General features: G+C 37.1%; 1 long non-coding RNA gene across 1 annotated transcript in view; it reads left to right on the plus strand.

The window, feature by feature from the left end:
- The first annotated feature begins 22,233 nt into the window (after nt 1-22,233).
- The window catches only part of LOC123277574 (uncharacterized), a 58,172-nt gene continuing 57,228 nt past the window's right edge, over nt 22,234-23,177 (plus strand). Inside the window, exons 1-2 of the long non-coding RNA XR_011494833.1 lie at nt 22,234-22,346; nt 22,761-22,864. This is a non-coding gene — a long non-coding RNA (uncharacterized lncRNA). The remainder of the gene's footprint in view (nt 22,347-22,760; nt 22,865-23,177) is intronic.

The following is a 23,177-nucleotide window of genomic DNA, read 5'->3' on the forward strand; positions in this document are numbered from 1 at the left end:
ATTAATTGGGTTTGGGGGAAAGCATAGATAACAATTAAGCAGGTCTTAAGTAACTCACCCAACTCAATTTCTCTCTCCATTTCCCCGTCAGTTACTTAAGGATTAAAAATATTTTTCTATTTACAATATTGAGTCCCAATATTTGAATACTGTTTGAAATGGAGTTATTATTAAAATGTATCTCAGGTTCTTCGAATATAAGAAGAAAGCAGTTGCTGGTTAGAGTTAACAGAGCCCTTATCATGCAGGAGATGGCAAAGAGTGCGTATACCCTCAAATAGAGTTATGTTCATTTGGGGGAGAGGAAGCGTTTGCCCAGTAAAAAATAAACAGTGTAAGGTTTAAATGCTTTTGACTTTTTAGGATGGAGATTCGCATAGCTCAAATTTATCAAGACAGATTAACCAGAAACCTTGGGACTTAGCTGGGCCTTGAAAAGTGAAGAGGATTTACACGAGTGGAGAAGAGAAAGATATTATGCTTGGAAATGGAGAGTAGGAGACTAACAGCAAATGGACAAGAGGAAGACCTCTGAATTAATATAGGAGTAGATTCAGTAGCTTGGGTTAGAGGTTGACGCCTTGGAAGAGAAGTTGAGGGTAAGCTATGGAAACTCCTGAATGCCAGGATAAGAGTTCACTCAGTCATTCAATAAACATTTATCATGTTACCTACTATGTGCCAGGAATTATTCTAGGCACTGAGGTACATCTGTGAATAAAACGCATGAAAATTCTTCCCTTCATTGAGTTTACATTCCATGGGTTAAGGTTTAATCTATGGTCAATAGGAAACTAATTAAAGAATTTCAAACTGATAAGTGATTATGTTTCAAATTCTCATTTTAAGAAGATTGATCAGCACCAGATGCCAAGATGGAAAAGAAAGAGGCTGGAGGATAAGGTCGGTGTAGGTGTTGAAATATTTTAGTATCTTGAACTATAGTAGGAACAATAGAAAAGCTAAATAAGAATCATTATAAAAAGGAATCAAGGGGCCAGTCTTGTGGCACGGTGGTTAAGTTTGCACTTCCCCTTCGGCAGCCCAAGGTTGGCCAGTTCAGATCCTGAGTGCGGACCTACTCACTGCTTATCAAGCCATGCTGTGGCAGGCGTCCCACATACAAAGTAGAGGAAGATGGGCATGAATGTTAGCTCAGGGCTAATCTTGCTCAAAAAAAAAGGGAATCAAGAAGATCTGATAACTGGTTAGATTAAGATATATATAGATGAAATTTCAACTCTGAGTGATTAAGAAATTATGCCATTGCCCAAGGTCGAAGGAAGATAATTAATTCCATTTGAGACATACTACATTTGAGATCTTGGTAAGACGTTGTGTCGGAACTATCCAAAGATCTGTTGGAGTTGGAAGCTAGAGTTCAGGAGAGCAGCCAGAGCTTAGATTTCTTCATTATCTGCATAAAATGGTACTTGAGGCCTTGACAGTGGAGTCTGTTTTCTAATAAGTAAATATTGAAATGAAGAACAGAGAGCCAAGGACACAAACTTAGGTGACAGAAAGTGGGAGGAAACAATGTAGACTCAAGAAGACAGAACAAAAAGCATATAGCATTATTAAATGATAGTATAGGAGTTCAAAACAGAATAATATAACAAATACTTCATAATGCTTACCGTGCTTGAATATTGTTCTAAGTATTTTATATATATTAACTCATTTTATCCTCTTAATCCCATTAAGTAGGTACTATTTATTATCTTTATTCTACAGAGGAGGAAATCAAGGCAGAAAAAGGTTAGTTAAATAGTCTGAGATCTCAAAACTGGTAATCAAGATGTAAACCCATGAAGACTGACTCTGCATAAAGTTGATGCTCTCGATAATTCCCCTTCCTTCCTTTTTCCTCCCTCCCGTCCTCCTTTCCTTCCTTCGTCCTCCTCCCCTTCCCCTTCTCCTCCTTCTCTCTCTCTCTCTCTCTGCCACCCTCCCTCCTTCTCTTTTTATCAAAAGAAGAGTTTCAGAACAAGGGGCTACTGAAACAGAATACATACAACCTTGCTACAGCTCCTCGTGAGGATATAAGATTCAGTATATAATGAAGGTGGCATTTCAAAACTCCTTAGAAAAGAGGATCTTTACAAAGAGTGCTAAAACTATTAGTCTTAATAAATTTATCTCCACCTCATTGTGTACAACCAAAGTAAATTCCAAATTAATGGGTTTGTAGAAATATTTGACTGTGTGACGATTTAGAAGTAAATATATGTAAAAATGTACTTCTTTAGAGGTGGGTAAGATTATTTATATTTATCAATTTATTTATCAAATATTTATTGGGCAGCAATAGGTTCCAGACACTATGCTAATAACTGAGGACAAAATCATCAGGCAGACATGCCTGTGCTCGAAGACATGCGGTCTCTCAGAAAGACGGACGGAAGTATGATTTAAATTTTCCAAGTGGTAAAATAAAAAAGAAATACAAATGTTACACAATATAATCAAATGAAGAAACAAATGAAAAACTGGGGAAAATATTTGCAGTGCATAGCAGACAATTAATATCTTTTTATAAAACATTTTATGTTGAAATAATTACAGACTTATAAAAAGTTACAACACAGAGTGTGAGGATTTTCCAAATACCATTCCGCCATGTTCTCCAAATACTGACATTTTTACCATGTTGGCTTTATCATATTCGCCCTGTTTCTCTCTCTCTCCCCCCCGCAATTGTTTGAGAGTACTTTGCAGACATTATGCCACTTTATCCTAAATACTTCAGTGTGTATTTCCTAAAAACAAGGATATTCTCTTCTACAGCCACTGTTCAATTATCAAAATTGGGAAATTAATATTGACACAGCACTATTCTTTAATCTGTAGACCTATTTAAGATTTACCAATTATTTCCCTATGTTGCAGAAAATCTATTTTTTCCCACTTCAGGATCACATGTTGCATTTAGTTGCATTTAGTCTGCTTTCATCTGCAACAGTCCTCAGTGAGGGTGACCAACTCATCTCTATTTACCAGACTTTCCTGCTTTTAGCACTGAAAGTTCCATGTCCTGGGAACTCCACGCAGTCCCAGGAAAACTGGGTGGTTAGTCACTTTACGACCTTGGTATTTTCGAAGAGTTCAGGTCGTTTTTTTTTTTGATAGAATGTGAAGATCTTTAATACATGGAGATTTCTTATAAATCAGTAAGAAAAGACATGAATATGGAAATGTAGAAAAATGAACAGTGGGGATATGCAGTTTACATGGGAAGAAATCAAATTGTCCCGCAACATATTAAAACATGTAACAAACTCAGCTCAAGAAGTACAAGTTAAAATAATAAGTTCCCATTTTTTAAAAAAGGCGAATGACGAAGATTTTTAAAGAAAGTGTAACATGCAATGTTGATGAAGGTAGAGTGAAACTGGTACTCTTATACCCGCTAGAGAAGTGTAAATTAGGTACAACTAGAGGAAATTTGCCAATATGGATTAAAAGCCTTAAAACTGCTATATTTTTTGATTAGTGATTTTGATTCTAGAAATATATCCTAAGGAAATAATAATCAGATGTGCCCATGAAAACATATGATTAAGGATGACCATCGCAGCATTATTTTGCTTCTAAATAGACAACTTATGGTACATTCATATAACGTAACTTTATGCAACAATGAGAAAAATAATATTTTGAAGGATATTTCCTAGCATGGCAATTTTAAAAAATATTTTAAGTGGATAAAACACGATGAGAAACTACATACAGTAAAATATATATGGGTATGTTTGGTGTATATTAAGCATCCTAGAATAAAGATTAAAGGGAAATATACCAAAATATTAATAGTAGCATAAAAATAATTTATGGGTGGTGAAATTAGTGATGATAAATTCAATTTTATCATTAATTCTTTTTTATTTTTCCATTTTTATATTTTACAATAAGCATGTGTTATTCACATAAATCAGAAAAAGAACTAATAAAAGTTTCAAGATTGAGGGAAATAGTTGGATTTGACTCCTGAGGAGTATGTGGACGGTTTGGAATAACTAACATGGAGAATATGCTAGGGAAGAAGCAAAGACATATAAAAAATGAGTTAAGATGAGTTTGTGTAGCTAGAGGAAGGCAGATCCACAGACTGAGCTGGACTCGAGGACAGTCAAACAGCTGGGTAGATAGATACACATTTGCAGAGTCAGCCTAGGGGAAAACTCGACATTTCAAATGTAATATTGCAAGTTTCAAAAACCACCCTATGATTTTTCCTCCATAAAATGTTGAAACAAGCTGGAGTCCTCTCCTGGTATGGTCTTCTAGGAAGCGTAGCGTTTATATTTGAAGAACAAAATGACAGGGTTACACGCCTCCATTCAGAAATGAACTTAGTGTTTTTCATATTCACTGCTTCTGAGACTAATTTTCTACTAACTGTATGTTCTCTCAATGTCATGTAGTATAAGGGGAAAGTTACTGTTAGCTAATGAAAAGGATAGGCTGAATGGAAGTGGACTACAGAAAACTCATAATAAGGTGAAATACTTGCTCAGCAACTGGCAAATGTTTGCTTGAATACCAGGGAATCTTATTTCGAAGGTAACCTCGGAGTGAGGAGGCTAAGGTAAAAATATAGTAGGGACAAAACAATCAAGACTTTGAATTTTAAATGTAAAGCAGGATATGATGTACACTTTTCCTTTACAATGTATTTGTATAATAGTTGCCATTAGGATGTATTTGAGGGCCAGCTAAAACGTCTTGCTTCTCTCATGTTTCCTTACATCTTTGGTTCTTTTATAATAAGGTTTATCTTCCCCATCTGAAATCAGCACTACAATTTTCCAACAATTTGTGTCAGGTATTTGCTATATTGTACATGGATACTCATACAAAACGCTCCAGACTTTAACAGAGAACCTAAATTTACAGTAACTAGGGATGGAATCACATCATCGAAAGTCAGACCAGAACTGATTGTGGATAGCTGTCTGCCTGAGGTGGTACATCAGAACTCTAACTCACACTCATGATCCTCTACCAGCACCCTCAGTGAAAATTCCTCTCACCCTACAGAGAACATTAGAAAATTCAATATAGAACATTTCTATTTTATCCTTTCAAAGAATTTCAAAGTGAATATAGCCCCCACGCTTTTTCAAAAAAAGAAAAACAGACTAATGGTAAGAGTATTTTTTTGTGGTGTGGAAATGGAAGAAACTTTCCCACATTTTGGAACAAGATTCTTGCAAGAATAGTGGCAATATTATGAAAGATCATTAAAATATCTGTTTTTCCATGGAAGAGGAGGAAAAGTTAATTTGCACCAGGCCAGTCTCAAAATTGATAGGGAGGCAACAGATGCCTACAGATCCTGTCAGACATTGCAAGTCTTGGCGTACTTTAGAAAGGGAATATCCATTTATGCGAAAGTAAAAATTTAATATAACCCATATCAAAGTCTGATTAGTTCCATGAGGAGATAAAAAAGCAATATGAATATTTAGCTTGTGTATAGAGTTCAAGCAATCATATTCAAAATTATGACAATGATGATAAGCTTGCTTGGTCTGCACAGAGGATATCTAAGGGACAGGTGTGGTGCCTATCTTCAGGTATTCCGATTGCTGAAGATACCTTGGGGAGCAAAGTGAAGCTGGAGCAGGAAGACAAGGAAGGAACTGATACTACCAAGCACTTCTCTGTAATGGGCCAGTTCTAGGTGCTTTAACATATCTTACGTTATAATCTTCTCAACCACCCAATGAGGAGACATTATTATATTTGTTTTATAGGTAAGAAAACTGAGGCTTTGAGAGGTTAATTTACTTTTCCAAGGTCATGCAGCTAATAAATGGTAGAGCTGGAACCCTGGTCTAGATCCATCAAATTCCAAAGCCTGTACTCTTTGGAATCCAATGATTCTCAAATTTTAGCGTGCATATAAGTCACAAGTTGCTTTGTATAGTTACAGATTCCTGAATTTTATGCCTAGAGGCTCTGACTAAGTATGTCTGAGATGGGGCTCAGGAATCTGCATTTTTAACAAGTATTAGAGGTAATTGTGATGCAGATAGACTAGTGATCATACGTTAATATGTCCAACCATTCCTGACTTAGTTACTGAACACAGTACTTATTTATTGACTGCCTGTGATATCTCTTAGTAAGTACTCTTGTTCATGTAATTATGAAGACAAATAATTATGGCTTAAAGTTCCATGCTTAAATATTTACTGAATGAGTGAATAACCACGTACTAGGTACCAGGCACTGTTCTAAAACCTGGGGTTATGAAGATATATGAAATAATTACTACCTCTAAGGAGCTTATAACTTGCTAGAGATAGAATCTAGTAAGAAAAATCAACCAGTATGGATGATAGAAAAAAGTAAGAATAACCAGCAGGTGATATGGGGCAGTTAGGGCACAAAGCAGATAAGACACAATTCTATTGAGAGTGAGTGGAAACATATAAAGCTTAGGTCTTTAAGAATGAGTGTGTGTTTGCCAAGTAGACAAGAAAGTCCAAGCCAGTTGGGGTGAAGGTGGCAATGTGGGCAATAGAAAGACCCCGGCATCATGACCGGGGGCCTGCAGTTGGAATGGCTACAATGTAGAGAGGAGGCTGGAAAGATCATGGAGCCTCTTTCAGGAATTTGGACTTCACCTAATTTTCTTCTCTATCCATTAGACTAGAGAAACTTGAAGGATTCTTGTATGCTGGCCATGATTCCTTGGAAACTGATGAAATATTTGAGAGATGCATGCTTGAACTTTACTCATTTTAAAATATGGGTACTGGAAGTTAAGATTTCTTTTTGTGTTTAGCACATAGTTAGACACACAGACTTTGCTAAAGTAATAAGGGATGCGTTCTCTGGCTGCAATAAGGAGGTGGGGGCTCCAGGCCAATACCTGGAAAGATTCTTTAACTGGGGACTTTGAAAAGGTGACAACAAAGATTCATGAAATGACTTAATAGTCACTTTGGGAAGAGAACTATATACACTTATCACATAGCTAACTAAGGCATGTTTATAAACAACAGATTACAAATGACAAACTCTCTCAATCCCTCTTCACTAGGGAAACTGATGAAAATCTTTAGCTTGGATGGTGACGAAATTTTTCCAGCTCTGATCCAACATGAATTCCCTGTCTTTTATTCCTCAAGCTCTCTTGATCTTCTTTGCTGCCACTGTTTCCTTCCCGAGTCTGTTTATGCTAGGATCGTTCTTCCTTTGTTCTGGTTCTTTACTCTCAGTTTCAATAATTTACTCAACTGTACATCCAAAACAGTTTGCAGAATGATCTTCCTTTCTTGATTTGCTGGTCAAGGAGCTACTGAACTCTATATGATGTGTTCTTCTTCCACTTGGCTGCCCAGGTTCTTCAAGGCGCTTTTGGCCATGTGGTGCTGGAAGGGTGTTTTATTCTGACTTTTGGTGGGAACTGTAACATATTTATTGGGACTGGACCTGAAAACCAGACAGAAACACAGACATTCTTGTCACATTTTGGATAATACTAAAAGTCCACCATTCCAATCCCACCCAACCACATTCCCTTTGAGCAGAATCTCAAGGTTATCCAGTTGATAATTTCACATCTACTGTAGCCTAGCTGACCTGTTGAAACAAAACTTGGAAGTACCAAAACAAATATGAGCCACCGTCTATTAACTACTTGTCTCTGACATCCCAGTTACCTGTTTCTCATTCCTCCCGTATAATGGCTCACTATTCTATTCATATAGCACTGATTCTTTATAGTTCATTTGTCAAGTGAAGTAAATGGACACTACCTACTGATTTGAAGGCAACTTACTTTTCTCTGGCAGGGAACCTTAATCAGTTTTAAGTAAATGGACACTACCAACTGATTTGAAGGCAACTTACTTTTCTCTGGCAGGGAACCTTAATCAGTTTTAAGTTCATAGCCAAAGCACTAGGGTAATCTCAGTCCGAACACCAGACAAGATAGAATAAAAGGGACACAGATGTACAGAAGATTGTCCCACTAAGTACACTGATATTTTATTTTGGTCTGCCCTTCAAACAAATGTGTCTGTGTGTGTGTAAAGTTTTTAAAAAATTGAAATATGGCCACAGGGATGTCTGTTACAATCGGCATCATGCCTGTGTAGTAAAGTGTTACAGCGGCACCATTCATACCACTGAAGTTCACAATCTGTCAGCATTTCCATTTTAACCCCCTTCTGAGTGAGTTCCAAAAGCTACAGCATTACCAGAGAGCCCATTAATCTTCAAATGTATATAGAGAGAGTTAAATTAAAACTGGTACTTTCCAGTTTGCCTTTAAAACTTTAGGGATTTCACCCCGACTCCCTCTTCCCATTAAAAAATAATTGCTACAAACAATGTGCTCCTGATACGAGATATAGTAGCATGTTGGAGACAGGAGAGGGACAGATTGGGGGAGAATTCTCTATAGAGATATATGTTTTCTAAACCTTTCAGCATATCTCCACCCAAATACCTTTACAGAACTATTATTTGGAGCCATTCTATGGGAGTAACAGGTTCAGGAGTAAAGGAAAGTTTCTACTCAAATTTAATTTTCCTGAATCTCTTCTGGCAATTTTCTTCATTTGTCACAAGACAAAACTGTAGTCTAAAAGTGGTTCAGAAAGGAAGGTTTAATCTTACATCTTTTAATTAGAGTGTGATACTGTAGTAGATGTACATAAACAAAATAATTTTCAAATAATAGGATGAAGATATGTTAACAGATAAGCGAGGTGCTTAGAATCACAGCAGCATACTAAATGGCATCTCCTAATGGTAAAAAATTTTTATCAAGAAATATATCATTCAGGGGCCAGCCCGGTGGTGCACTGGTTAAGTGTGCACGTTCTGCTTTAGCGGCCCAGGGTTCGCCGGTTCGGATCCCCCGTGTGGACATGGCACTGCTTGGCACACCGTGCTGTGGTAGGTGTCCCACATATAAAGTAGAGGAAGATGGGTATGAATGCTAGCTCAGGGCCAGTCTTCCTCAGCAAAAAGAGGAGGATTGGCAGCAGTTAGCTCAGGGCTAATCTTCCTCAAAAAAAAAAGAAAGAAAGAAATATATCATTGAAAGAGAGTACATCATGTGTCATGTAAAATTTAAAGAATAAAACAACAGTATCATATAAGAAATGACATTATTGGGGCTGGCCCGGTAGTGTAGTGGTTAAGTTTGCACGCTATGCTTTGGTGGCCTGGGGTTCATGGACTTGGATCCTGGGTGTGGACCTACACACCACTCATCAAACCATGCTGTGGTGATGTCCCACATACGAAATAGAGGAAGATCAGCATGGATGTTAGCTCAGGGCCAATATTCCTCACCAAAAAAACCCAAAAACAAAAACACAAAAGAAAAACAAAGAAAAAGAAATGACATTATTAGTACCTTTAAGCCTCTGTGTGCCCGACTCCCCTCCATCAACCCCCACCCCCACCCCAGTCACAACTTCTAACATTTAAAGAAATATTTTAAAAGAGGTTTAGGTTGAAACAATTTTGTTTTCAAGTATATAAAGAATTACTATAGTGGGGCCAGCCCTATGGCCTAGTGGTTAAATTTGGCATGCTCTGCTTCAGCAGCCCAAGTTCATAGATTTCGATGCCAGGTGCAGACCTATACCACTCGTCAGCCGTGCTGTGGCAGCGACCCACATATAAAGTAGAGGAAGATTGACACAGATGTTAGCTCAGGGCTAATCTTCCTAAAGCAAAAATAGAGGAAGATTGGCAATAGATGTTAGCTCAGGGGCAAATCTTCCTCAGCAAAAGAATAAAAAATAAAAAAAAGAATTACTATTTACTCAATAGCTTTGTGAAAGATTATGGTGGGGGTTAATTTCTTTCCCCACCAAAAATAAATCCTTTTGATTTTTAGCTTCAAACACCTCACATTTCTCCAGTCTGTCCATGACTCCTTCTCTGAGGCTCATCTAGGTCTTTTCATAGAAAGGGCTCTCCTATTTCTGATCTCTCCATGCCAGCTCAATCTGTCTGCCACAGTTGTTTCCCGGCAGACCTGAAAATAAGAGCGCGTGATTAATAGCAGGACTCAGTGTAACTACACTTGATTCCACTGGCTCTCATCCAATAGGGAAAATGAATCCAAATGATTATATTTGACCCTCTTGTGCTCTAAAATAAGATTTCCAACACGGTCACACTTTTGTTTATTCAAAGATCTCAAAGGTTTCAGATTGGCATGAATTCCAAGATAAAATTTTCTAAATTTACCCTTTGAATTGCACCTTCTAAAATTATTTTTCCTGACCTACAATTCTTAGGCTTTCACATTCACTATGATATAGTACTTGTCTCCCATTTTGTTGAAGCAAACACTAAAGCTTATACTAACCACATGAATTAACCATGTAGAGCTATTTTTCTATTTTATTTTGTTTAGTGTTTGCACACAGATTATTAAATCAAAATTCTTTTCCTGTGCACCTGTTGTGTGTGTGTGTGTGTGGAGAGAGAGAGAGAGAAAGACAAGACTCAAGAATCAGTTTCTTTCTCTTTCATTGCTGCTCCTTATTTTAAGTCTATCTATTCAGCTCATGTTTCTACATTTTAATTTAGGAAATAGATTGACCCGAAGGCATTAGTTGGATGACATACAAATCATTTCTCTCCTCGGAGGAAACTTTAGTCATGTTTAAAGACTCTATAACAGCTCCAACAGTCCTTTAAATTAAGGGACTAGTTTGTGTTAATATTGACTAGAACGAAAAGAAATGCAAAATCACTTTGATGTTTAAACTGTCTCAAAATTAGGAATTTAGGATAGTATCTGCCCACTGTAATCAATGATCATTTTCTTCTCAGAGAGTATTTAATTTTTTAAATTTCCTCACCCTCATAACCACTATATCCAATGGGTAAAACAAAATATATGTATCCTAGGACCAGAACAATATATTTTGGAGTATATATTCAAGGGGAAAGTATTCAGAATTCCATTAGTGCCAGCCCAAGAGTATGGAGCATTACTTTGGTTAAAGAAATACTAAATGTGGGTAGAAAATATTTAGGAAATACAAGAAATGGAAAGAATTAGAGTGTGTCTTCAAGAGTAACCAGACTAATTCTAGGAGAGATGAATGTTCTTCCTAAAAATTTTTGGTTTGAATAAAATGCAAGAGAAACGGTGTTGGATGACAGTAGCTGAGATGAAATTTTTCCCCCATTGACATTTTATAAAAGAAGGCATATAAAAGGAAAGATTTTTTGAACTCATGGACCAGATTGCATAAACAATTGTTTCCATTATATGAAGGTTAAGCAGTACTTGAATATCATGAATGAATATCAGCTTTGTGTTGAATGCTTCTTTTAAATGCATTGACATTAAGCACATTTATGTAAATAATAGGTGATGCTTTTAATATTGTATAAACATCAGCTTTGTTATGTGATACTTCTGAAAGATTCCACTAACCTTGTTACGTTTGGCTTAAGAAATCAGTGAAATCATATAGGGTTTTTAGGAAATCCACAGGAATGTGTAAAATCCCCATCTCACTCTGGACGAGAGAACCAGTGCTCTTTTCATGTACCTACATTTCTATGGTAGGTCTATAGCTTATAGCTGAAAAAGTGCACGCATGTGCTATAGGCAGGGTGGATTCAGCTCAGTATGGGATCAAATCCTGGAAGCCATGGGATCTCAGGTACATTATTTAATCTCTCTCAGCATCAGTTTCCCTGTTTGCAAAATGAGGGTAATACTACCATTCATGTTCATGGGGCTGCTGTGAAGATGAATGTAAAGTGCCAAACATTCTGGCACACAGAGCACGCTCAGTAAATGTCACCAACTCCCAAGCATCCTTTGAGGTTTACAGTCCAGGCACTGTTTATCCCAATTTTACAAATCATGAAACAGACTACAAGACAAAGCTAATCAGTGGCAGAGTCATATTAGGGTTACAGGTCTTCCTGATGATAACAATAATAACAACAGTAGTAACGTTGTGATTTTTACTATTCTTAGGTAATGACTATCATGCTGGTTGGTTGACATTTTACTCTAAGACAATGTACTTCAGGAATGGTGTCATGATGAGAAAACTGAATCCATTTATTGTTCCAAAATAAAGAAATAGAGCAGAAGTTTCTGGGATTGAACATATTGAGCAGCTAAAGATTTCAATGCCAGGAATTTATCTTGTGTAATAAATACAAACTCGTTTTCTTCTTTGCATTTGAAATTTGTTTCTTATTTGCAACTCTCATGAAGCTTGCACTGCAGGCAGGCAATAAACTAACCTCTCACAGAGGGAAAGGGCTCTCTTCCCTAGCTGCATGGTGCAAACCCAGAACAGCCAGACACAGCCCTGTTTCCACTTGGAAACAAAATAAAACAAACGTTGCAATTATTTAAACTATCAGTTTAAACTGAGGTGCATCTGTCTCCAAATCCCTCCAAAGGGTAGCAATTACTGGTTTTAATGTGGATGATTTGCCACTAATCAAGACCTGTATTTGTCTCCCTGTAAATAAATGTGTATTCCCATGGCTAGTTTACATGTGAAACAAACATTCCTAAGAATCCTAGATTTTGTTTGCTTCAGACTCAGCCAGTTCACCAGGTCCTAGCAGGTAGATCCCAAGTCTGTGCTCTGAGAGACATATTTCAGTAACAAAGACACTGCTTATAGTACTGGCTTCTAAATCTAATACAGTCAGGAGAAGAAAATCTTTCATTCCCTTTATTGGCTTCAATATTTTTGAAAACTTATGAAATCTGTGGCAATGTGGGTACAGAGTAGAGTAGGATATTTCTTTATAAGTCAATCAATGTTGGTCCAAGGTAAGGTTCTAGAGTGGTTAATTGAAAGGATTATTCAGATACGCACATGCACTCCCAAGGGCACACACACATATACACACACGCACACACACTATGACCATGTGAAGCCAGTATGCGTTCACGAAGAAGATCTGTATTGGACAGGTTGGCAAAACTGGTGGATCAAAGGAACAGAACGCATTTTGATACAGTGTATCTGGATCTCAGCAAGGCATTTGACTAGATTTTTATGATACTCTTATAGAGAAAAGAAAGAAATATGTTTTAGATGATAGCACAAGCCAAAGAATATATAATTGCTCAAGAGATGTCAATTAATAAATAGATATGAATCTGCATAAATATCTTCCAGCACATAGAATTCTGATGTTGATTCTTTCCAAGTTGAAGTTTTCAAGTTTTTAAACAAGGACACTCAGAATATTTGCGGATGCTGATCAAATTTGCAAACGGTATAACGTTGGGATTTGAGTGGGGTGACCAACTTGTCCCAATTTGCCTGAGACCTTCCTAATTGAAGCACTGCAAGTCCCAAATTCTGGGAAACCCCTTAGTTCCAGGCAAATCAGGGTGATGGGTAGTCACCCTAGATTTGAGCAGTAACTTGAAGAAGGAGTAAGAAATTACCAGGCAACACACAGGAAAGCACTGGTTCATGAGAATCAGAAACTCCTAGTGTATTTGAGGAGTTATAAGCGGTTCAGGACTGCTGGAGCAAGTGCTGTTAACAAGAACGGATAGTTAAGAATCAGGTTCTACAAGATCTTTCTTTTTTTAAATTGTAGTGAAATATACATGACATAAAATTGACCATTTTAACCATTTTTAAGCGTACAGTGGCTTTAAGTACATTCACATTGTTGGACAACGATCACCACCCTCTGATCCAGAACTTTTTTTATCTTCTTAAGAGGAAATTTTGCACTTATGAAACATTACCCCCATTTACCCCTCCAACCAGCTCCTAGCAACCACCATTCTACCTACTGTGTCTATGAATTTACCTACTCTAAGTACCTAATATAAGACAAGTTGTACAGTATTTGTCCTTTTGTGATAAGGTTATTTCACTCAATATCTTCAAGTTTCATCAGTGTTGTAGCATGTGTCAGAATTTCCTTCCTTTTTAAGGCAACTTGTGTGTATATACCACATTTTGTTTATCCATTCATCCACTGGTAAGACACTTGGGTTGCTTCCACATTTTAGCTATTGTGAATAATTTCACCATAAACATGATTGTACAAATATATCTGTTTGAATCCCCGCTTTCAATTCTTTTGGGTATGTACCTAGAAGTAGGATTGCTGGATCATGTGATAATTCACTTTTAATTTTTTGAGGAATCACCACACTGTTTTCCATAGTGGCAGCACCATTTTACATTTCCACCAGCAGTGCGCAAGAGTTCCAATATCTCCACATCTTTGCCAATATTTATTATTTTGTGGGGTTTTTGTAGTAGTCATTTCAATGGGTGTGAAGTGGCACCTCATTGTGGTTTAATTTTCATTTCCCTAAAGATTAGTAATGTTGATTATCTTTTCATGTGCTTATTTGCAATTTGCATATCTTTTTTTGGAGAAATGTCTACTTAAATCTTTGCCCATTTTTTAATTAGGTTGTTTGTTGAGTTGTAGGAGTTCTTCATATATTAAAAATAGCCATCATGATGGATGTGTCTATAGGATCTTAAAAGTCATCAAATGCATTTAGGATTATCCTCTCACAAGATGAAACCATTTAAGAATTTTGAGCAGGTGGTGTCAAGAGATTTAAATTTTGGTGGTTCACTCTGGAGGGGTTAAGGAAAAAGACTGAAGGGGGTGAAGCCTGAAGCAAGGAGACAATATAATTAAAAGCTTTTATAATTAACAGTCAAGAAGCAATGAAGACCTTTGGTAGTGAAGTTGGGGAGAAAGAGATATATGACATTTTAACAGGGCAATATCAAAAGGGCTCAATAACTGATGAGCTGTGAGTGGGAGAAATCCAAGATGACTTCCTGGCTTCTGACTTAGGATATTGGGAGGATGGTAGCATCATTCACCAAATTCTGGAGACTAAGGAAAGGTAAAAACAGTTTTGGATAAATTGAATATGAGGTACCTGTGAGGCAGCCAGGTGGATATGACCAGTTGGTGGTTGAATATATTTATCTAGAGCTCAGTGTGAAAGTCTGGGCTTGAGATATCCTTAACACTGAGTAGGTGAACCCTGAAACCATAGATTGTCCAAGGACAGTGTGTGAAATAAGAAAGAAACACTAAAATTTATGGGCCTAGCAGAGAAAGAGAAGCCCACAAATAAGAGCAAGAAAGAATATCATGAAGGTGAAATCTGCAGGGATACAATTTCAGCGCAATATGAGAAGAATGTTCTAAAAATTAGAGTCCTCCAAAAAATGGGGAAAAAAAATCCTTTTGTTCAAAGTGAATTCCCAGCCCCTGGGGCTGTTGTCAGAAGCAGGACAACTACTTGTCTGGATGTCCCAGGAGGGCTTCATTCCCTGCTGAGGATTTGTTTTCCATGCTAGGAGTATACTTTTTAATGATTAGAAAAACCTACTGTTTCATCAGAAAACAACGTGAATTAACAAAACCCTGGGAGACTTTTACTTGTTTAATACTTGAGGTTTCCAGGACTGATTGAATTCATTAAGGAGAAATACACGAGCCTTTTTTAGTCTTCCAAGTCAAGGGCTAGGCATATCCTACTTAGAAATTGCTGCAAATATTTTGGGAATATAAGCCAATATAATAACTATGCTCCTCTTATAAATAATGCTTGCTGAAAGTCTCAGACTTACTAGCCAAAACATTTTGGTTCCAGTAGGATGAATAAGAGAACTTGCCAGCACTTTGGAAGACAACTCCCCCTGTATCAAAGGAAGGCTCTGTGTGTGTTACAGTTTTATTTACAGTTATTAAATATGAATAGGGAACAAAACAAATAAAGGAAATATGAATAAGAACATAAACCAGAATTATTCTTGTTCTGTGTCCCAAATCACTAGGCTTGCAGAATCCTGGGGAAATGGAAAGCGACAGAGTAAACCTCTCTAAAGAGACACTTGATAAATATTCCATCTTCTGGCTGGAAGGAAAGAGGAACCTTTCCATTGGGTCCTTTATTTGGTTCCGTAACTCATAACAAGGCCCACCTGCCTCAACATGCTGACTGACAGCACAGCTGCATTCTCTCAGACAAGGCCTGCTCCTGGGACACACCAGACCTGGATGAAGTTCAGATCACCAGTTAATGTAATCCCATTGCTGCTCTCTGAGGAATGGTAACTGGCTTTCCAAGCAAATACAAACAGTCTGGGAATCATCTCTATAGTCTTTACATAGGCAAAGCTGTTTGGGAATGAAGGCAATAAATCCTTGTTGACTTAAAGCCTGAATTATTCATTTTTTGACACCCCACTCATACCCGTCCCTGAGAAAGTGAGGTTTCTATAAAAACTGCACCATTCTAATATCCTTTCAGGCTCAGACAATAAGGATCTGAACTGCATCTCTATCATTTATTACCTGTATAACCTTGGCTATCTTTGCCTCAGTTTCTTCACCTGTCAAATGAGATTATTATGAGAAATGTTGTAATACATAAAGAGCTGATAACAGTGTAGGTACATAATGCTCAAGAAATATATGCAGGATACGCAGGGTTTCTGTACCTTTGATTTAGAGAACTCCTCAAACTAACTGATGTTCTTCCTGAGCAGGCAATGGAAGAGGACCAAGGATGCTTAGTAAATTAGCCTTTGGTTCAAAGTCTAAATAGGTTGCCTCACTTGTTGAACTATTAGTGTGAATTCCCTTTTCACACCTCTTCTCCAGGGTCTGGGGTCTCCAGTCTTTTTCTGATGAGGAGCTATTTGTGATATAATGACATCCCCAAAATCTTCAGCAAGCTGTGTGAGGTCCTTAAAGTTCCAGGTGATGAGAGGTTTGGAGGCAGGAGAAAACCAATTGCTAAGAATTGACATTATCTAGCTCATTGGCTCAATTTTTGAACTAAAGTATCTTTCTATCGTAAGCTATCACCATTATCATCAAATCATAGAATTTTAGAGCTGGGAGGGGCCTTTAATTATTAATCTTACTCCTTCACTTTATATATATATGAAGAAACTGAGACACAGATGCTAAGTCATTTGCTCAATATTTCTAAACAAGTTAGTGGTAGAGAACTAAAATCCACCCTTCCTGGTTCAGTTCCCTCATTTGTACTTTTGTCCAACAAATATTTCTTAGACTCTTAGGATGTGCAAAATATTGGGAGTAAGGAGGTACATAAAACATTTCAGCCCTCAAAAATCTTATAGTCTATGGGGCCAGCCCTGTGGCCGAGTAGTTAAGTTCCCACACTCCACTTTGGTGGCCCAGGGTTTCACTGGTTCGGATCCTAGGCGTGGACATGGCACAGCTCATCAGGCCATGCTGAGGCGGCATCCCACATAGCACAACCAGAAGGACCTACAACTAGAATATATAACTATGTGCTAGCGGGCTTTGGGGAGAAGAAGAAGGAAAAAAAAGAAGATTGGCAACAGATGTTAGCTCAAGTGCCAATCTTTAAAAAAAAAAACAACTCATAGTCTAGAGGAGAATTCTACCAAGTAAAGGGACCATTATCATACAGTGTGGTAAAGATGGAGTGCTGTAGTGTCAGTTGGAAAGATGTCAGAAGGACATGTTATACTCTACCGATAACATCTCATCATCACTGAGGAGGACCTACTCCATGTCAACACTGTCCTAGGCTCTAGAGATACAAATGTGAAAAGGCACAACTGCTGCCCTCCGAAGGCTGTAAAACTTATCACAAATACAGTACCAAGTTGCCCATTCCATGCTATATGAGTGTTCCAGACAGTATGGAGCTAAGGGGACTTTAGAAGATAGGGAGCTCACCAAGGGATGGGACAATTGGAGGAGATGAACATGGCATTGGTCTTTGAAGGAAACAACAACCACAGGAGGGCATTTTGTGCTAGGAAATTATTCTATGAATTTATTCTTCCTTATATCAAATCTCATTCCTTCCCCCAATATGACGGCTGTTCTCATGACAGTCTTTTTCAGAATTTACAAGAAAGTACTTAAATGTGATGGAAAGCATCCTTTCCTCTGCCAGATGTCTTGTTTTCTCTATACGTCCTAGCTTATCCTCTCTCAAGGATTCCTTTTAAATTCAAATGCATTTTAAAGATTATTACCATATTCTATTCTCCCTATCCTACATCAGCTGTCCCTCAACAAGTCCCTTTCCAAGTCCAGCCTCTTAAGAAATATTTCAAAATAGATTTTATTTTTCATATTAAACTTTGACATTTTCCAAACATAGCTCAGTATGTTACTTTTAAGTAAAAAGAGTTTTCCAAACAAAATTGTCACAGTATGCTACTATTAAATGTTTTCCAACCATACATGTGTGTGTGTGATGTGAATTTTAAAATAACTATTAAAGTCTACTGAGTAAATGAATAATGAGAAAACATTAATATCAAATGCGTAGACATTATTATCTAAACTTAGATAAACTGGGATTTTTTCCAAATCAAATGTGAAATCATCAATCCAAGATGATTAGGAGAAAAATGATGTAATAAAATCAACTTTTAAATAGCTATGGCATGTTGCATTTCCTAGGAATTGTCAAATGTTTGCTTAAGAACTGCCAAAGCAATTGAAATAAAAGATAAAGTACCCAAACAACTCCTTAAAATCATATTTCTAAAAAATTATAAATTTCCACAATTCTGTACATTATTTAGGGGGAAAGTTACTTTCCCAGGAAGAAAACTTCACTTTAAAAAACCACTCCAGTATTTCCCTTGCTAAGAAATAAGACAGATGGTTCCAACGTGTGGAGTTTTACTTGGGAAAAAATCAGAAATACAAGGAAACTTTAGTAACTGTTTGGTACTAACTACCATTGTGTGACTCCTACAAGTTTTCTTCTTGATGAAAGATGATGGGATAATAATCAATGTCTACCAAAAAACAAAATGAAAAAGCAAAACCCTGGAAACCATCAGCAAGTGGTTATATGGGGTCAGTATGACATTCTAGAAAGAACCCGGACTGGTATCAATATGCCTGAAGTTGCCACTTAGCAAGCGGAAGAGAATAGATTCCATAGAAATGTTTTTAAAATGCTTCATTTTAAGCGTACCGTTTGATGTTTTTGACAAATGTATATACCTATTGACACCATCACCTCAAACAAGATATGGAATATTTCCATCACACTAGAAAGTTCTCTCATGTCCATTGCAGTCAATCCTCTTCCTCATCCTTGCCCCTGGCAGCTACTGATTTTATTTCTAGTACTATAAATTCGTTTTACCTTTTCTAGAACTTCATACAAATGGAACCGTGTAATATGTTCTCTCTTGTCTGGCTCCTTCCGTTCAGTTGTTTTTCAGAGTCATCCATGTTGTCAAGTATGCTACTTTTTTGTTGTTGCACAGTGTATTCCATTGTATAAATGTATGATTTATTTATCCATCTCCTTGTTGGTGGACATTTGGGTTGTTTCCAGTTTGGGACTATTATAAATAAAACTGCTGTGGATAATGTATGTATCATATTACTATTTGATTTCCATTTGTCCCTTCAAATTTTTGTTCCTGTTTCTCCTTTCCTGCCTTTATTTACGTTAATCAAATATGTTCGTAGTATCCCTCTTATTTATTCTATTGGCTTCTTAACAATAACTTTTTGTTTTTAATTTTTAAATGGTTGCTCTGGCACTAACAATAGGCATATTTAATTTATCAAAGACTATTTATAGTCCAGTATTTTACCACTTCACTCTTTATACCTGACTCTTCATACTTCCCATGTCACAATTGTAATAATCTTACAAAAATATAACTCCATTTGCCTGCCGTCCCTTTGTGTTATCGTCATATCTTTTACTCCAACATAGCTGTCAATCTCACTTTACAATGTTGTTATTTTTTTTTTAAATGGTGAGTGACTTTTATATTTACCCATTTATTTACTATTTCCAATGCCCTCCATACCTTGCTATAGACTGGAGTTCCATATGGTATCATTCCCGTTTAGCCTGAAGAATACCCTTTATCGTTGCTTAAAATACAGGTCTTCGTTATAAGAATTTTTGAAGATTATTTCCACAATTCTCCCAAAATTGGATCAACAATGTTTTTCTTTCAGCAATTTAGAAATATTATTCCATTGCATTCTGGCCCCCATTGATGCTGATAAATTTGCCATTATTTGTATCATTATTCTCCTGTATTTAATGTCTTTTTTCCCTCTACTTTCCAGATTTTCTCTCTCTTTGGTTTTCAACAATTTGGTAGTTTTTTTTCTTTAATGCTGTTTGTTTCTTGGATAGAAATCAATGTTTTTTAAACAAATATAGGAAAATTTCAGTGATCATGTTTTCAAATATATATTCTTCTCTATCCTTACTCTCCTCACTTTTGGGGACTCTATTACATGTATGTTAAACCATTTGATATTGTTCCACAAGCCATGGGGCACTGTTAATTTTTTTTAATTTTTTTTCTCTGTTCTGCAATTAGAAAATTCCTGGATTCTTCTTCAAGGTAACTGATTCTTCAGCCATCTATAATTTGCTGTTAAGCCTATCTGGTGAATTTTTAATTTTAGCTGTAATTTTCCATTCTAGAATTTCTGTTTGTTTTTTGTTTTTGTTTTTTACAGTTTTTGGCTCTCTGCTGAGATATCTTATCTGGTCCTTCATTAAGACTATATATTCCTTTACTTATTTGAACACATTTTCCTTTTGTTCTTTTAACATATTTCTAATAGGTATTTTAAAGTTTTTTATCTGCTAAAACTAACATGTGAGCACTCTTGGGGTTGGTTCATATTAACTGACTTTTCTTTGACTATCAGATTTCTTTGCATGTCTAATAATTTTTTTTGTATATAAAACTTTGTAGATGATTCATTGAAGAGACAGTGGACTTTGTTACTTTCTTGTGAAGAGTGTTGATTTTTGTTCTAGAAGTAGTTAAATTGCTGGCTGAACAACTTGAACTTGGGTAACCTCAGAGTTACACTTTGTTAGCATGGTTCTGTGGAAAGTTCAAGGTGTTTTCCATGTTCCTGTCACTTGGTCATATTTATCTCTACAGGGGACACAGAGTTTGGAAGTTGAGACTTTGTTACAGTAGACCTCAGGTAGGTCTTATTCTAGAATGTGGTTCTTACTCACAAGGTATGGCCTTACTGGCATTTCAGCTAAATGGCTGGGATGTTAATGAGATATTAACTCAGTCTCTCCATTTTAATTGGGCTGGAACTCCAATATCCTCCAGCACTGCTTGGACTCCAGCCTACTGGGCCAGGGTCAAGAAAGTTTCCCTGAGGAGGGCAAGAGTGAGGCTCACCTTGTGAGCTTTCCTTCTCTCAGAGATTAGTTTTGTGCTACCTCTGGTTCAATGCCTAGAAAGAATTGCCTCATGTATTCTGTTTAGTTTTATAGTTGTTTATGGCAGGAGGCTAGTCCTGTGCCAGTTATTCAGTCTTATCCAGAAGCAGAAGTCCTCCACAAGCATACGATGACTTTGCCTTCTGGCTTGGATACTAGATGGTAATTGTCCCATCAACTTCCATAGGAAATCTAGGAACAGGAGCAAGTTTGGAAGGAATGATGATGACTCAGGTTTTGTTCATGTTGCATAGGAGGTGTGAGAGAGGCTGGCAGAAGATAGCGATAGTTCTATTCATTCATTAACACTTGTACTTAAAATTGATCACCACTTATTCATGATAGTGATAATTTTATTCATTCATTAACACACTTAAAATTGATCACGACTTATTCATGCACAAACTATTCCTTTCTATTTTATTACCTTTAAATAGCTTCATTAAATTTTAAAAAAATAAATGTGAATAGCATTAATTTTGACTCTTCCTTGAGTTATTTTAGAATTGGAATCAAAGTTGTGGTAAAGAAAATGTTTGTTTCCAAAGTGACTTATCAAAAACTTCAAGGTTTTTTTTTTTTTTGAGGGGGGAATGAGCATCTGTTTAATCTTGTGATGAAATGATTTCTTTCTTTTTCTTCCACCCTGTGTAAGCATTATCTCTCGGCTACAGTAGGCTAGAAATAACTCTGTGCCACACACGTTACACTGAAGTAAAATGCCTACAATGTACCAAACACAAACATGAAACTGGTGCTGACACAACTGGAGGAACACGAGCAATAACAATGAGTATGTTTGGGTGTTCCTGTGGGCTGTCAGGAATCAAAGTAAAAAGCACTGTTGCTGTACAACTCTAAGCCATCACTATTCCACTAGAGGTTTCAGTTTTACCAGTTGTGGAATGAAGGGCAGTTGGGGATTAGATTGTGAAATTCTTTTGGCAGTCATTCAGGGGCAGCCACTGTTGGAGAGAAATTACACTATGTCCATTGCTGCATAACTCTGCAGAACAGCTTCCTGCTTTCATCCAGTCCGTGGCATTCCTCCTATATGGCTGGGGGCTAAGGCGGCTGTGACCCTGAACCAAAGGTCCACAGTGATTTGTATCCTCCGGCTTCCCCTCTAAATGTGTTAAATACTAGCCCTCATCTAAAAGAACATTTTGGTGCTGCAAGTTTACCGATTTCACTCCCTTCTCCCTCTTCCTCCCCACCCTCTTTTCCTTCCTCTCCTGGCCTTCCTCTCCTCTCCCCCTACTTCCCCACTCTGACCTGTCTCTGACTATCTCATGTTCTGCTATTTGTATGATGTGGATGCATATTAATTTGAACTAATCTGGGTTGCACAAAGACAAACAGAAAGTCCTATGGTTTGCTTTGAGAGTTATAGCAGAAGATGGAAGAATTCATAATGATTTAACATCCTTTAGCTAGCTTGGTGACTATTAGAGGGTAGGCTGCTTTAAAGTCTGTATCTTATTTATTTATTTATTTAAATCCCTAGTGCCTAACCCATGGAAAGTGTGCTTGACAAATCTTCGCTATCGAGTGAACACCGGAAAAAGACACCTGTTCCAGTTACTTTGGCCTAGGAGACTCCAATGAAAGGTAACATGTTGGCATTCCATCTTCTTCAGTCCAAACTACCTTCATGTGCTTTCCAGACTCAGTGGAATGAAATAGGCATTCTTTACCAAAGAAATAGATGTTGGCCAACTTTAAAACTTGAATCCTGGCCTCATCAGTTACTACTTACCTGTGTGACAATGGACAAGCTACTTAACATCTCTGGGCCTCAGTTTTCTCATTTGTAAAGTGTGGATAATAATTGTACTGACTTCACAGAATTATTGTGAGGATTAAAAATCAATAGCATTACATATTTGCTGGGCAAAAAAAGATCTTAATATATAGTGATTAC

This window comes from Equus asinus, chromosome 16 (assembly GCF_041296235.1).
Source record: "Equus asinus isolate D_3611 breed Donkey chromosome 16, EquAss-T2T_v2, whole genome shotgun sequence".
Classification (NCBI taxonomy): Eukaryota; Metazoa; Chordata; class Mammalia; order Perissodactyla; family Equidae; genus Equus; species Equus asinus.